Consider the following 18,399-nt stretch of genomic DNA (forward strand, 5'->3'; position numbering starts at 1 on the left):
TCCTAGGCATATGTGAATCACTTCTCGGATAGATATAGTTGATCAGGCTATATCAATCCCAGATCTGATCATATATCCCCAGACTTACTTGATGTTCAATAATCACAATACTTTTGTTCTATTCTAGTATGTCACTATTCTAGTATGAATGCATGTATGAATACTTTAGTAAAATATTATCTATATTTAAAAAGTATAACTCTTGGTCAGAGTGTTCTAATCCCATTGTACTTATAGTTGTATATCTTTTATGGGTTGATATACTTAGTTCACTATAAAAAAAGCTCTGATACCAATCTGTCACACCCCCAAACCTAGATGGCAGAAACATTCGGGGGCGGAGGACGTCATGTACAATATCATAACAATGGACAATAGTAAAAGAAGCAACAATATCCATTGAATTAATAATATAGTTAATACATATGTGTTCTTTGTATAGTTGTATGACACCAAAAATGTAATATCAAAATAAAAGACGAGTGTCAAACATGCTCCATCTTCTCAACACCTGTGCTCGTGTACCTGTCTACTGATTTCCTGAGAATACAAATTATTTTGAAAGAGAGTATCAACATTTAAGTTGGTGAGTTCATAAGTATTTTAGTGTCAAATGTTAATATTTGTTTCATGAAAATGCTAGTATACTTCCCAGAAAATCCTATATTTTCTTCTTAAAATGAAAAGTAGTCTTATACACAAGACCCAACTATTTGTATGTTTTGTTCTCTTGTAATAGTATAAATGTATGTTTGTACTTGAAATAGTATATATATGTATGTTTGTACTTGAAATAGTATAAATGTATGTTTTCCATATTTTTAAACTATCTTTACTAGAAAAATAGTATGCATTGTTCATGTGTGAACATCACTATATGTATGTATGGAAAATGAAGATTTACAGTAATGTTGTTTAAAATAACACCACTAAAGAAATATCCGACTTGTAACCAAAATGGTTAATTAAAGTTCTAATGTGAATGAGGTTATAACCATACTTAATTGACTAGTATAAAACACGGCGTTCTTCAGGCATCGAAAAGATATGACATTTGTCACTCGTAGACCTGCCGGTCCTACTGTAGCTAACAACAAGGTGTGGGATTGTCAGTCTCGTATAGATCCATACACAAACTCACACTCTCCCTCCAGGAGACTCTAGTTATAAAACATGACTTAGCAAGAATATTGCTAAGTACCATGAAGTAGTATATCACATTCTAGTTAACTTGTTTACATATAGTATGTATATGTTTCTTGTTGTTGTAAATGAGTAGTGTACTTTGTAATGAATAGTATGTATGTATTGATTCATGTATTGTTCCTCTATTCTAGAAAATAGTATGTCTCATCTCTAAACTATACCTATTATAGTTTACTAGTATGTTCGTTTGAACTGTAAATGATTTGGAGAAAATACTCATTTGATCAGCATATACAAATGAGTTAAGCATGTTCTTGAAAGTGCGATTTAATATTCATGTGTATATTTAGCACGTATAATTATGATTTAACCGACTGTCGGACTAGTGATCCTACCCTAAGCCCACAACCAAACAAGGAACAGGAGTCAAGGTATTTAGCAATAGTCCTAAGTTCGTTAAAGCATGATTATACATAAATATACTAATGAATATGATTTTGATAATAAACAGAAATCTAAAATAGTTTAATAGAGTTTGAAAATGATTTTTAACAATATTTATAAGCATAAGAAATCCTTTGTTTGTTTGTTTTCACATGTAAGAGTTAACACAATTCTATTGTGTTTTACTTGTATTCTCCCCCCTTATAAGCATTGAAAAAGGTAAATTGTAGGGGTATGAACTCACCTTAAGTGAGTAATTCGATTGAAGGCTCGATATAGGATGTTTTTCCCAAGTTAGATCCCGAAACAATAACGAGTCCTAAAAGCATCTCATGTAATATATAGGTATATTATTAGTGAATATAACTGCAAGTATGTTAAGGAAATGGACTAATTTGTAACTTTCACTTACAAATAAGAGTGTTAGAAGTGATTTAGGAAGGCTGCTTTGAGTTTTCGGCCAACCCCTTGGGTTTTCGGCCCAATGAAGATCTTGGTGTTCTTGGTGAAACCAAGGAGATTCATGGGTTTTCGTCTGAAGTTCTTGATGAAATGAAGAACACTTGGTGTTCTAAGCCAGATCCGAAGGAAATATGAGTCGATTTCGGATGATAGTTGAGAGAGAATAGAGGGTTTTCGGTTGGAGTTTTAGAGAGAGAAAGGAGTGTTTTCGGTCGAAATCGTTGATGGGACACTTGCATTGGTTTTCGTACCGAGTGGATAAGACCGAAGTTTGCGGTCAGGAGGTTTACGGCCGAAAGCGAAGGTTCGGTCTCGCCTGTTTGCGGTCCGAAGCGATTTCGCGGCTGCGAATCGAGGGTTTGCAGCCTATGCGAGATTTCTCGGTTTAAGGACTACACTTCTAATTTAAGCAACACTTCTAATAAAAGGCTTTTAAACACATATAGGTTATCAATCTAACCTTAAAAGTAAATCAAAACAATAATTTTGACTTTGGTTGACTTTTACAATATCAGAAATAACTGGTTGTCACAATCTTTGTGTTCTAAAAATAGGGTTTCATTTCTTGCTGTTTAGGAGAGTTTTTATGATATAGGTGGATATGGTGACAGTTAGGTCAATGTGGGGGTAATTATGATAGGTGCATTTTATGTACCTATTTTGCAGGTTTATTTTCGTCCTTTCGTTGCATTTTTACTTCCAAATTCTTTCGTTTAGTTAACAATTTGGTCACCTGCATGTTTTTACTCAAAATGCCTGATACTTCATTATTTTTGACTTATTTTGTAGGCATTATTGAGGCGACCATAGAGTACGGAGCATGGATCATGGATAGAAGATGGGTCGGCCATTTCATGAAAGAAAACTTGAAGATATAGCCCAAGTCATTACGCATAATCATAGTAAAGGATGTATTTAAAATACGGTCTGTGTCACACCGATATGGGTTGTGTTTGTTCTTTTCATCATATATTTGAGCAACACGACTTGGGTCAAAGTTAGAATAAAGAATGAGTCAAGTATGAAGGTCAATTAGAAGTTTTAGCAAGAAGCATGGTCTGATTCAAAACACATGGTCAAATAGAAAAACACATGGTCTGACCAACAACACATTGTCAGGACACCAAAAACGCATAGTCTGATTTTGACCGTGCGTTTCACTCTGGAGCAGTTACTTTTTGTGATAAAAAAGGAGAAATTTGGCTCATTCATTAGCCAGAAGGTTTCTAAGATACTTGGGGGCGATTTGGGTGGTTTTTGGGAGATTTTGAGGATTTCTAATCATTGAAAACATCTTTCATTTCGATTTTTAAGTATTAAACATTTCCAATTCCATCTCTTTTTTGATTTGGTTTTAGCCATGTGTGGCTAAAAATCCTAGTTTCTAGTTCTTGTTCAAAACATGTTGATTGTTTGAGTTGAAACATATGCCTTTATGTTTGATTTACGATTCTATTCTAGTGATTATGTTCTTGTTTAAAGTCACCTTGAATTTGATTTCTGTTTGATGGGCCACTTATATGAATCGAATTCTTGTATTGTTAATTGAATTTTTATGACACCTAATCGCCATGTGAAGTTAATGATAAGTAACAAAAAGTAGGTTTTCTTATTGTAGAACATATATCACATGTTTTCACACTTCTGAGCATATGAGAAGAAATGAATATTGTTGGGAAGCTTGTACAAATCATAAAGCGGTTTCTCAATACAATCTAAGAGAGTTTTTAGCTTGAATTAGTAAACGTAGGTCTAGTCAAAGAGCATGTTTTGATTAGATAATTTGGAAAGCGAGACGTATTAGAGCGTGTTAGTATCTTTCAGTAGCAACATAGAATAGTAATCATGAGTTGCATCATGCCATAATCAAGTTAAATGACAACACTAAGAACTAGAACTAGAACCATTTAATTCATTGTTTACAGTTCTATTTCAATTTCTACATGTTTTCAAGGTAGATTTTTATTTACATTACTTAAGTTTTTGTACAAACCCCCCTTTGTGACCAAATTACCTTGCATAAAGAAGTATAAACTTTTGTATAGTGTCTCTAAGGATAGACCCTTCTTGCCTTTTACTACTTTTTACTGCATTAACACAATGTATTTGGAGTCTATTGTACCCCTATTATTTGTTGGGTTTGACACCCATACACCATTACCGATTCACACAGAGATAATGAAGACTGTAAAGAGGTTACGGAAGCAGGCAAAGCTTCATAAGAAACATCTGGGTTTCGGGACCTCTTTGTCATCTTCGCCTCTTGTGATTAACATTTGGGAGAACATACCTCTCTGAAGTCAATCAGAAACCGAAAAAGAAACCCTCTCACTCTCACCTCAACCATCATCATCGAGAAACACCACTCCACCCTCCTCACCCACTAATAGGCATCCTTACACCCACATAAACCTCATATCAAACTCTTATCATGGAAGGCCATGGAAATAACAACAATCGTCATCCTCTAAATCCACTACCCGAGCAAACCCTTCAACAATGGACGAGGCAATTAGTCACTCTACACCCTTTTTGCATCACCTATTCCACAACCAGCAACCTTGAATTAAAATCTAGAATCACACACCTGTTGCCAACCTTTAGAGGTCTTGAAAATCAAGACCCCCACAAGTTCCACACAGAGTTTCATTTTGTATGTGTTGCGATGAAGCAACAAATCAAGCTTAGGGCATTCCCCTTCGTAGTGCAAGATGCAACAAAAGATTGGCATTATGAGCTCCCACTAGGGATGGTTATTACATGGGTAGATCTTGCATAATTTTTTCTTGACAAATAATTCCCAAAGTGAAAGCATTATCTTTACGCGGGCAGATTATAGGGATCAAATAAAACAAGATTGAAGCATTACAAACATATTAGGAAAGATTAAAGAAGTTGTGCACCTGATGTCTAAATCATGGTATATCTAAATATAGCATTCTTTGGTATTTTTACTAAGTCATGTTACCATGGGAGAGACGACTCCACAATGCTTTAAGTGGAGGGTTGATTTTTGATAAAACTCCAACATAAATTCGAGCATTAATCAAAAACTTGGTTGAAGATTCCTAGCATACCTCCCATGAAGATAGTTGGTATATGGACCCTCCATAAGGAGTGACTGAAATGAGTACTCTAGATATCCAAGATCAACTATCCTCGTAGAAAAAGGCGGTTATGATGCTTGTAAAAGACAAATGTATGCAACCCACACCTCGTCCTTGTGGTATTTGCACTCAAATGTACATATAAATGATATGCACCCACATCTTCAAAAACGCATGGAGGAAGTGCAAGCAATGAAAGGCTATTTCGATTGAAATCAAAGAAGTTATGATCAACCCTGAGGTAATCCAAGGTTGAACAACAACTAAAACAAGGCCGTCAGCCCGTTACGTACCAAGCAAGGCTGCCATTTCCACCATAAAATTTCCAACAAAGGCAACCACAACCTCCTCCTCGACAAACCGGCTCCTCAGGCATGCCTTTAGAACACTGCAAATAAACTGAAATTTAGTGGCACATAAAAAGTTCCACTTATAATCGAAAAACTGCCACTAAAAGCCCCCGGGAGCATCAACGACATAATAAAAAAATGTCATTAGAAACGCTGCCACTAAATGCCTTTAGTGGCACTTTTTGGTTGTGTTGTTGCAGCCTTATTGGCCTTTAATGACACTTTTTGGTTGTGTCGTTGTAGCCTTATCATATTTTTAGTGACATTTGTTTTAACACAAAAAATTATATTAATAAATTAGAATCCATTTTTTAAAATTTTAAATGAAATATAAAATAACAATAAGACAATTAAGATAATAAATGGAAAACACAACATCATCACTTCAATTCAAACTTATCCAACAAAAAATTCTCAATAATTAAATAAAAAATGTCTTACAAAAATTTATAAGTCTAAATTGTGCTAGAACTAAAAACATATACTATCGAACTAAATCTTGTTCGGAAAGAAACACGAAACTTGTTTCGAAAGAAACACAAAACTTTTCATCTAAAAGCTTCAACAATGCTCCATCTCAATGGACATCCATTTCTTGCTCCCTTTCTTGTTCCCTACCTTTGAAACCTAGAATTGGAAAGGATATAATCATTTAAGCCAACAATAATAAAGATACAAACATTATAACAACATCAAGTGTTTTAATGGTTAAACAACATAAAGATTATAAAAAAAAAGATAATTCATCAATTGCTTTTAATCAATAATGAAAGGTAAGAGTCCACGAGTAGGTCATTCTTTTCAGAGCACAAATATGTAACACAAAATATTTTTCGTATGGTCAACAAACTAAATAATGTAACAAAAAAATATCATCAATATTGAAAAAACTGTCGTCAATATCTAAAATAAAAAATAAGAAAAGGAGAAGTATGCTAATTAAAATCTTTCCATCAACAAAAACAACTTCTAATGGAATACTAACTTATGTTAAGGGGATGACACATGAATATCATCAGTAATGTAGATTCTTACATGCTACTTGAAGAAGAAGAATGATCATCAGTTTTCATCTCGTTTTTGGACTCTAAATCATCTGAAAAACATGTAATAATTTTACATAAAATAAAGATATTGTTCTTTAGTCTTTTAAGAGATAAATAACTCATATATCATATCATAGTCTTCACTATATCTACTATTACTACATTCTTGAAGCATTCAAACAAATACAAAATGGATTAGGCTATGCAAACAAGCTTTCATTGGCTCCTCTTTTGTTTTAACACAAATTGTTTCTCTTCCATTTATTCCTAATACCATAGCTAATGCACCTTGTTAGTATACAAGATCAATATAGTCATGATAGATTAAATCTCAATTCAATTGTTCATTCGTTCCTGACACATACATAAGAAAATGTACGAATCAACATAAACCCTAGAACACGTATCATATCACAAATTATAACAAAACAGATAGATAAAACTAAATCAACTTGTAGGGCATCAAAACATCCTAAAAGCTTCAAAAAACTTAAATGTTTACTGATTAACAAGCGTGAACATAAGAGTGACATCACAAAAAGTTATTTTGATATAATCGAAGTGATTTAAGGAAATGTAAAAAAGAAAAAAGTTATAAATAGATATGAGAAAAAAACTATGAGTATTTGTTCAAAAATTAAGGACAATAACTAAGAACAACAGCAATCTTCGATGTCAAATCTCCATCATCTTTTTATCTCTCTTGTCCTTCATATATGTATCTCTTTCTTGCTCCTTCCTTCCTTCCTTTATCTTTGTGTCTATATCTAGCGTTCCTGAATAAAAAAAAATGTAGTGTACTTAGATTGCTACAAAACTTTTAATTTCAAAAAGGGAATGAATTAATCAATAAGTAGAAATAGATCTAGCTTCAAATCATCTTAAGCTTTAGCTTCAAATCTTTATTTCATCCCCTTACTTCATCAAGCCCTTGTGTCCACTCCTCATATTGTTTAAGCTTTTCCATAACTTTAAAAAAATGTCATACAATTAAGCAATTGAAATTGAAGTTAGAATAAAATGAAACCATTGAGATTAAGGAGAAGTAAATAAAAACCTGAAGAATTTAGTGGAAGTTGATGACACGGAGAAGAGCTTGAAACATGGAAGCAAAAAATTGAAATATTCTTGAAAACGATGGAGATGAGGTTTAGCAAATTTTATTCGAAATGAATGGAACAAGAAGGAGAAAAGATACATACCGTCAAGAATGGGGAGGCTAAACGAGCTAAGGAAAAACATTTGTGCAAGGGAAAGGAACAATAAAGGCGCAATTCTTACAAAAAAATTGTGAATTGATGAAATTTGGAAGGGAATAAGTGGGGTTTCTAATTTTTTTTTTGGAGTAATTTTGCTTTCCTATTAACAATGAAATCGGAGGGCACAAGATATATTTTGGGATCAATTCAAGTTATAGAAATTGGTACATAGATTTTTTTCTAAAAAGTTAAATTAAATATAACAAATGATATAATGTATAATATATTTAGTGGTACTTTTTTGGAAGATTTTCAAACTCCAAGATGGAAAGAGAAGATAGCGATATCATGGCGATGTTCCGAAAATCCAAAGTCAACATTCCTCTCTTGGACACAATAAAACAGGTAGCTAGATATGCTAAGTTCCTTAAGGAAATTTGCGAATCTGAAAATAACTTGCGAGGTATTGAGACAGTAAAAGTTAGTGAGAGTGTTTTTACAGTTTTGCAGAAAAGTTTGCCCCCACAGTTCAAGGATCCCAATGTTTTTACCGTTCCTTGTAAATTGGGAAATCTTCAAGTCCCCCATGCTATTTTAGATTTAAGAGCTTCAATTAATGTTTTATCATATTTTGTTTACAAATCTATTGGCATAAGCACTTTAAACAAAACCAGGGTGATTATCCAACTTGTAGATTGTGCTATAGTACATCCAAAAGGTGTATTAGAACATGTTTTGGTGCAAGTTAATGAACTTGTATTTCCTATATATTTTTATGTGATTGATATGGGAGATGATAACAACCCAAACTCGAGTTTCATACTTTTAGGTAGACCATTATTAAAAATAGAAAAAACAAAATTGATGTCTACAATGGTACATTGTCTATGGAATTCATTGGGGAGGTCATCACATTCAATATCTATGAAACAATGAGGTACCCAAGTGATGTTGATTCTATAAATTTTGTTGATATTATTCAATCTTTGACTGAAAAGTGTTTTGAGTTGACTAACGATGATTTGTTGGAGTTGGTTTTGAGCAGTAATTTTGATAAAAACTTTGTCAAAGTGATTACAGGTAATTACAATCTAGATGAGGAGTTATTTGAAATTGTGGATTTCATGGAAGAGGGGTAGGAAATCAAGTATGATAATACCAAAATAAAATTTCCCATTTCTGACACAAAAATTCTTCCCTTTATCGTACAGGCTCCTAAACTGGAATTAAAGACTCTTCCGGATCATTTAAAGTATGCCTACCTTTGAAAGGAGAAATCTTTCCCTATTATAATCTCCAACAAGTTGTCAACTGCAGAAGAAAATGATTTGGTGAATTTGTTGAAAAAGTATAAGAAGGCAATAGGATGGATCATTGCAGACATCAAAGGGTTGAGTCCTTCATTATGCATGCATAAGATCCTCATGGAGGAAAACTTCAAACCAATATGAGAGGAACAAAGAAGATTAAACTCATCCATGATGGAGGTAGGTAAAAAGGAAATTATGAAGCTTTTGGACATAGGAATGATCTACCCCGTCTCTGATAGTAAATGGGCGAGTCACATTCAAGTTGCCCCGAAAAAGGCTGGAGTCATAGTAGTAAACAATTTGGAGGGAGATTTGGTGCCCACACAAGTGCAAAATAGGTGGAGAGTATGTATTGATTATATGAAGTTGAATGCGTCAACGAGAAAAGACTATATCCCATTTCCTTTCATTGATCAAATTCTCAAGAGATTTGCTGGGAAGTCCCACTATTGTTGCTTCAATGGTTTCTCAGGTTTTTATCAAATTTCGGTTGTCCGAGAAGACAAAGAAAAGACAATACTTACTTGTCCTTTTGGCACTTTCGTGTATCGACACATTCCTTTTGGGTTGTGTAATGTACCCGTGACATTTCAAAGATGCGTGGTGAGCATTTTTTCCAAGTATGTAGAGAACATCATTGAAGTCTTTATGGACAAATTCACAGTCTAAGGAAAATCCTTTGATTCATGTTTACAAAATCTCACCAAGATCTTAAAAAGGTGCATTAATACGCACCTAGTACTCATTAATGAAAAGTGCCATTTTATGGTTGATAAGGGTTTGATACTTTGAAATATAGTCACAAAAAGGTTTAGTAGTTGACAAGGCCAAGATTGATGTTATCAAGAGTTTACTGATGTGCAATAACTATAGCTATACGCATTTAAATTTATAAACCTAACTAGTTTTCTACTAATGCACCTATACACCGTGTACCTAGCCAGTTTTTAGTATAGTAACCTAAGTTGGGTAACGAACACATGGAATGAGATTAACTAATAATATAATTACTAAAAATTAATCTAAAAACAATAACTAAAAATAGGGTTTTCTCTGATTTTACAAGTTCAGATTAACTTAACTAATTACTTAACTAAAAACTAATCAAACAACTTAACTGGAAACCAATGTAATCGCGATTATGAAGACACTTACATTTAGCTTTGAATTCCCCCTTTTTCCTATGTATAGTTTCTAAACATGGATTTATGATTAGTTGGTTACAAATATGAATGGAATTAGCAGTCTTGTAGGATAAATGTTTTTAAATAAAGCATAAATATATGAATAAATATGATAATATCAAAATACCCACATTTGCCTTTTGCTTGCCCTCAAGCAAATTTTATATTTAATACATCACATAGAACATTGTCCACTAATATGACACAAGACAATCCGAATTGAACCCACTAATTACGCCTTACCTTAATGCATGTATTTGTGTCTAAATCCTAATTACCTCCCAACCCTAAATACTTACAATCCTCATAAATGTTTCCCACTTTTTTGAACAACATTCACTTTATGCATCCCTACGAATCCATCCCCAAAAAACTCTCTTAACCTTAAGGTATTTTTGGTTAATATCCCAAGCATACATATGGTAAAATAACCTAGAAAGAAAAATTACAATAAAAATAACTTGAAAATTTTGCCTTATTCTTGAACTTTGTTCAACTTAAGACTTCAATATTTTGGAACTTTTGAACTTTTATTCATAATATTTCTTGATCTTTGTAACTTTGTAGACTCTTATTCACTCAAACTTTGTAACTTTTTTTTTCTTTTCTATTTTTTTCTTTTTTCACAACTCACTTTTTTCACTCAAAAACTAAAAATCCTAAAAATAAAAACATATGGCTTTAGAATGGGAACTTAACTTCAACATTTATTGGTTAGAGGTACTAGTCTAAAGTGCAATGATTACATAAGCTATCTTGGATACATTTCTGGTACACGATGCTAAATTTTTTATGTCCCTCAAACTAAACAGGCTTGCGTTTTTGTCACACGATTTTCATTAACTCAACTTGTTTTGGTTTGTCATGAAGGATGTCATCCATCCATCTTTTCAACTTCCTTATATCTCTGTCTGATTCATATCTATCATCTTCTCGTGCTAATTCTTGTTCCACTTCCTCAAAAAAAGCATCAAAAGCATCGAGATTTGGAAAATACATAATAAACTAAATAGAAATAAAAGATTGCCACGCCGTGGAACCTGATTAAACAGAAAAACAATAAAATAACTTCTTGCGGATTTTACACCACAAAAAGGATGGATTAACTTACAACAATTAAATTTAAAACTGAAATTACTCGTTCCCAGGCTACGGTGCCAAAAACTTTATGTGCAATAAATATACCTATCAACTTTTGAATTTATAAACCTAACTACTTATCTACTAATGCACCTATAGGTAGTGTACCTGACCAGTTTTTAGTATAGTAATGTAAGTTGGGTAACGAATATAGGAAACGAGATTTAGATAATAATATAATTACTAAAAACTAATCTAAAACAATAACTAAAAAGGGGTTTTATTTGATTTTGCAAGTTCAGAGTAACTTAACTAATTACTTAATCAAAAACTAATCAAACAACTTAACTAGAAACGATTGTAATCAAGATTACGAAGACACTTCCATTTAGCTTTAAATCCCCCTTTTTCCTATGAATAGTTTCTAAACATGGTTTTATTCAGTTGGTTACCAATATTAATGTAATTAGTAGTCTTGATCCGATCTCCTAATATTTTCACCAATTCATGAACTACTATATAATGATCATACACAGAAAACATAGAAGTAATTATTAAGGATAATTGAGTTATGTAAGATATATCTAAGATAATTATCTATGATCAAGACAATTTAATAAACACAATTATGATCAAATTATGTTCTCTAACAAAGCTAAAGTTGTTACCCGTATTACTTAATCTAAGATTTGATTAATCCTAGCTCTAGCAATTTAATGATCATAAACTACTAGGTAAACAAGTTCATGTGTAACACTCCAAAAGTCACGATAATTAAAAAATTTCAAAACCAACCATTAATCAACATTGTTTACAAAATAGTTAATGTTTCAAAAGCATTATTTCAAATCATAGTTTTTCCCAAGACCCAATGACATAAAATAGGAAGCTGTGTATGATCACGTCTTTCCCTTCCCATGATCCATTGAAGTACTTGAAACAATAAACTAAAAATTGTATGCCAAAGCTTAGTGAGTTCCCCTAAAGTACCAGAACACACACACACACACATATAACAACATATACCGGGTCCATTGCTAGAAAAACAGGATTGTTGGATTAGATGTTTAAGCCCATAACTATATTTTGTATGTACTTGACCCGATTATAGCATGGTCCTTTTTGGTTGCCTTCACTAAAGCAACTTGACTGGATGATTTATGGAGAAAGAGGTTAATTATGATTTATTAAAATATTGAAAAAGAAATCATATTATTTAATTGATATTGGTCAAGAATTAATTTAGAATTAATTTTGTGGTTAAAAGAGATTAATTAAATTAAGGGGACCGATATTGTAACTATGTGATAATTGCAAAATGGGTTGAGGATCCCTATGGATAGGGGTGGACAAAATCTTATGGATAGCCCATAAGTATTTCGTTCATGATAAGGATTCTGGAAGGATCTTATAGGCTGCTTAGTGCCTAAGCAACCGAATTAGGTCTTTGACTGAAACCCTAAATCTTCAGCTATATAAGGAACCCCTTAGCATCATATTTTCGGCAACCAGAAACCCTAGAAGGATTCCTAGAGCCGATTTTAGCATCCATCTCTCTCTCTCTCTCTCTCTCATATTCTCTAACTTACTTCTTGGTGTTTTTGATGACATACTGCTCATAGGAAATGACATCCCAACCTTGCAGGAGGATAAGTCCTGGGTTGCGAAGTGCTTCGCTATGAAGGACCTCAGAGAAGCTGCTTATATTCTAGGGATAAAGATATTGAGAAATAGGAGTAAGAGACTGATAGGACTTAGTCAAAGTACTTACTTCGATAAAGTGTTGAAATGTTTCAGCATGGAAAATTCCAAGATAGGGGAGTTACCAATCCAAAGCAATACCAAGTTGAGTAAGACTCAAAGTCCAAGTACCGAGGCTGAGATAGCAGAAATGAGTCGAGTACCTTATGCTTCCGTTGTTCGCTCGATCATGTATGCTATGACGTGTACTCGCCCTGATGTGGCCTTCACTTTAAGCATGGTCAGCAGATATCATGGGAATCCTGGTAGAGCTCATTGGACTGTGGTAAAGAACATTCTTAAGTACCTGTGGAGGACTAAGGACTGGTTTCTTATCCTCGGTAGGAGTGATCACTTGAGAGTGCGAGGGTATAGTAACGCCAGTTTTCAGACCGATCGGGATAATTTCCGCTCTCAGTCGGGCTGGGTCTTTACCCTGAATGGAGGACCAGTGACATGGAAAAGTTCCAAGCAAGAGACCTTAGCTGAATCAACGTGCGAATCCCAGTACATAGCAGCGAGCGAAACGTCAAAGGAGGCAATATGGCTAAAGAACTTCATCGGAGACCTTGGTGTTGTACCTGCCATAAAGGAGCCTATGGAGATTTTCTATGATAATGAAGGTGCAGTCGCCTTAACCAAGGAACCGAGGGATCATGACAGATCCAGACATATCGACAGAAAATATCACTTCATTACACATCGGGTAGATGAGGGACTCCTTGCAGTGAAGAGGGTATCGTTAGAGGATAACCCAACAGATCCCCTTACGAAGGGACTAAGTAGAGTTAAGCACTTACAGCATGCTAGGAGCATTGGGCTGAAGGACGATATTAGTTTTAGTGATTAGATAGATTTTAGAAACTTGTAATAGATAAAATGTAATTGACATTTGATGATTAAATAAAGGAGTTTTATTTATAAGTAAAGTTACTGTCTTGTGTCAATTGTTTACTATTGTTTCATTTTGCATTTTTTGACTTCCAGAATAAGATGATTATTCAAACCATCCACAGTCGATCATACTTCGGAAGTAGTTATTGAGGCAAGACTGTCATGAATTGGCTTGTAGATTGTCTAAGCGTTTAGATATAGCAAAGGTTTGCTGAAATGTTCATGAGTGCTCCTGATGTTGAGATTTGAGTATTAGATTAGACTCGCGCTCACATGAATCACTTCATTGAATTAATCATGAGTGATTATGAGACGATAATATCATATAGTCTTTAAACCGAGATATATGAGTTGTTGTTTACGAGTTAGTTGTGCATTGATAATGTGTAAACACATTAGTAACTTGATGTTATAAAACGTATTGTTGTGTATGATTTAATAAGTAAATAGTACAAGCATATAAGTCGAAGTTTATCTGTTCCTTTTATCCTACGAGGTTAAAAGCGATATCTTGGGCCCCTCGATGATTTGGTTTGGCTTATGTGTCGGGACCGGTCAGGACTAAGTTGATGTGTTCAATTAAGTTCTATGTCAGACAAATCAGAAATCGGGAAACAAACTGCTGGACAATAAGTATGAATATGTTCCATGTAAATTTCTGCATGATATATTGAGAACGGAGGACTACATGATCCCTTATCTAAAGGACGTGTCAAAGTTCGACAACTGTAGAGTCGAATTTTGTTGTAATATGTCAAATCTGTGTAATTGTCTTTTTCGTATGTTTGTTATGTATTTTCTAAGGCATCTGTTTGTACGAAGCGTGAATGTTTAGCCTTAGTATTTTTTTCTACTTTCAGCCTCCTATAAATAGGAGCTGAACATTGAGTAGATGATAGAGTTTTTCCCTGTTTTCTATTGTCATTTTGTACTCGTGTTCATTGGATGTAATGAGAGCTTAAACCAGAACTTATTTACTTCTCGTGTTCATCCTTTCTCTGATTTTGATTCATATACTCGATAAATCGGTTCTACAATTGGTATTAGAGCAGGAATCATAATGCTAAGATCTGATTTTCAATTGAATCTCTAGTTTTTGAGTCACGTTTTGGTCTCAAAAGTTTCCGCATTATTTGATTATGAAAATCATCTCTGGTCTACAATTTTGATTTAATTCTGCATTTGAATTGTGTGATCGAGTAATCATATTTGAGTTTCTGATCTATTCAGTCATTCAATTTCAAGTCTCTTCAAGTTTTTCTGAAAAATCTCATCCGTACGTTAATGGCGAACTTCAACATGAACACAATGACTTCATTTTCTCATCTATTAGGATCTTCTACGAAGATTCCTATGTTGATCCCGGAGTACTATGATCAGCGGGCTGATTGAATGGAGGATTACTTGAATGGACTGGACGAGGAACGCTGGAGCTGCATTACTGGAATAGCTCAACCTCCATTATGCGTTGTTTGAGGGAATTGCGAGGTGCCTTGCCACCTGTTGTTTACAACTACATCCGTGGTTGTAAAACTGCAAAAGATATCTGGAATACTCTTAAGGAAAAGTATCAGGGAAGCGAGAAAACGAAGATCAACTCTGCTAAACAATGTCTTGCGGAGCTGAAGGAGTTCAGAAAAAAGGAGAGTGGAACGATTGAAGTTTACTATGATCGTCTCAATGAGTTGATCTATAGATACAATCGTTATGGAATCATAAGGTCATCTATGGAGTTCAATCTCACATTTGTGATGGGACTTCGTAAGGAATAGAGAAGTGTTAGCATGATGGTGAAGAATCAACAAAGCTTCGATACTTCATCTCTGAATGATGTGTATAACCAGATGGAAAGTCATGAAAGTGAAGTGAATGAGATGGCTGAAGAGTCGAAACTGAGTTTGGGAGTTCCTTTAGCTCTTGTTTCGAAAGTGTCTGAGAAAGAAAGTGTTGAGAAAGATGGTTCTGATGAAGAAGGTTTTCTAATGAACTCTGATGATGAAGCGGTTGCATATTACTCGAACAACCGAGTTAAAAAGTTTTTCAAGAAACCTTTCAATCCCAAGGTGAAATAGAGTGAAGGAAAAGGAAGTTTCGTTAACAAGTCTTTGGGTGAGGAGAAGAAATTTGAGAAGAATAAAGTGAAGGCAACTGAAGTCAAAAGCGAGAAGAAATCGAAGGGAGATTCGGACATTGACTGTCATTACTGTAACTGAGCAAATCATTTGACAAATGATTGCATGCTTCGTAAGAAAGAGGAGAAAAGAATAGGGTTAAGGACGAAGCCTATTATGTGGAAAGATTGGAAGAAGAACGTGCAAAGACGAAGGGGGTGTCGTTGGTTGCTCAAGGTGAAGGTGAGGATGATGGCACATATCAGATCTGGTCTTGAGGATCTGATGATGAAGAGATGCGTAATCTGACGCATGGTGCCATGTTCGCACAGTTTGAAGAAGATGAGGATGAAAAGGTGACAGGTCGCTGTTTCATGACCAAATCAGGAGACAAATCACCAATGACTACCAAGGTACGTGCTATTCTTCAATCTTTTAACATTCCTTTACAAGCTTATGATTCTGAAATAATTGCATTTGATGATATTGTTGCTTACTTTGATACAATTGTGGTGTCTGCTAGTAAAGAAGCTAAGAAACTAAACATCCAATTGCAAGAGACACAAAAATTGTTAGATTCGAAAAGGAGCAGAGTAGAATATCTGGAATTATAAATTACGAATATCATGTGCGATAGGGATTCGTTTAAGTAGTGATGTTAAAATGTTGTTAGCTCAAAGAAACATTTACTGTAATTATGCAAAGTGATTATATGCTAAATTGACTGTTTTGCATCATTCGTCTGACATTAGCAAAGAACGACATAGGAAGTTATTACCTTTTCTAGCTTTCGAAAGAGAGAAAATTGATAGCTTGTCTTATGATTGTGAGAAAACCATAGCAAAATTCGATAAAGTGGCTGATAATTGATTTGCTTATGGTATTGTTAAGATAGATGAATATTTGAATGTAGATGAACTTGTTGACATTGTGAATGATACCTTAACCAAAAATGAACAAATCAAAATTTTGAAAAGAATCGAGAATTCGAAACTTGACTCTCTATCTAATTTTGTTGATGTCGATGATAATTCTGATTGTTTTAGCGAAATCAGTGAAATTGAGGAAGAGGAAAGTGTCGATTGTTCACAGTTGTCCGTCATTAATGTCACATCTAAGTCTAAAGGAAAAGAAAAATGTAATTATTCGTTGGTTAAGATTGACACTGACAAACCCTCAACTTCAAAAGATTTTGATTTCGAAAATGTGAGTGTCAGAGATAGTCAAACGGATAGTAGTGATGATGAGGATGAAGAAAAAGTTTCGAACAAATCAAAGCCTGGAAAGCCTATTTCAAAAGAAACAACCATTCCACGAGTTGTTGTTGATCAAGTGTGTGGAGACACTGAAAATTTCGACAAAGTTTTATCTGAAAAAGGAGCTCATTATTTGGAAACAAATCAAGTGGTGTATCCAAATTTTAAGTGTACAGATGATGTTGTCTTCCCAAATCAAGTGTTTGTCACTACTGGAAATGTTGATAACATCAAACCGGAGTTCAACAAAATGGTCAAAGATGACAACAAGAAAACATCAGATGAAGGATTCTTTTCAAATCAAAGCACTATCGAAAATAATCTTACAAAGAATTCGTATGTTTTTCAAAGACAAAAACCACAACGTAAATGGATTGAAAAACAAGAAAATACAAAAGAACGTTTGAAACAAGAATCTAAAGAAACAAATGAGAATCTGAAACTTAATTCAAATGAATTTAAGGATCGTGTTGAAAAATTTTCGAAGGAAAAAGGAATTTCGAAAAGACAGGCAATAAAGAAATTTTTTTGGCATGTTGTGTCAAATGAAAAGGAATCAAAAATTCCGACCAAGAAAGTGTTTGAAAATGAGTTGTCCAAACCAAGTACAAACTAAGTTTTCAAAACATTCGGATAAATGGAAAATCCCGCTCAACCAATTCCATCTGCTTCTCAATATGATTTTGTGAAGTTTTCAAATTCAAAAACTTTTCAAACAAATGATAACCAACAGAATTTTCATTCGAAAAGCCAACAAAAGTTTTCAAAGCTAACACACAATCCAAATAGATTTTCGTCAAATACAACAAGTCGAAATTTCGATAATTCTCGTCGATTTGAGAATGTTCGAAAATTTGAAAATGTTCGAAAATTTGAAAATATTCGAAAATTTGCCGAGCTCCAGGCGAATGCCCGGAAGAGGGAGATTGAGCTAGAGACTCAGGCCAGGGAGGAGGCCGTGTCTCAGAGGAGGGATAGGCAGCCGGTACAGTCTCAGTCGGCAGCCAAGCAGGCAAAGCCCGCTGATTCGAGATCTGGAGTTCCAAAGGGCCGCACTTGCGGGAAGTGCG

Source organism: Lactuca virosa, chromosome 4, assembly GCF_052849685.1.
Source record: "Lactuca virosa cultivar CGN04683 chromosome 4, Lactuca_virosa_CGN04683_v6, whole genome shotgun sequence".
In the NCBI taxonomy this organism is placed as follows: Eukaryota; Viridiplantae; Streptophyta; class Magnoliopsida; order Asterales; family Asteraceae; genus Lactuca; species Lactuca virosa.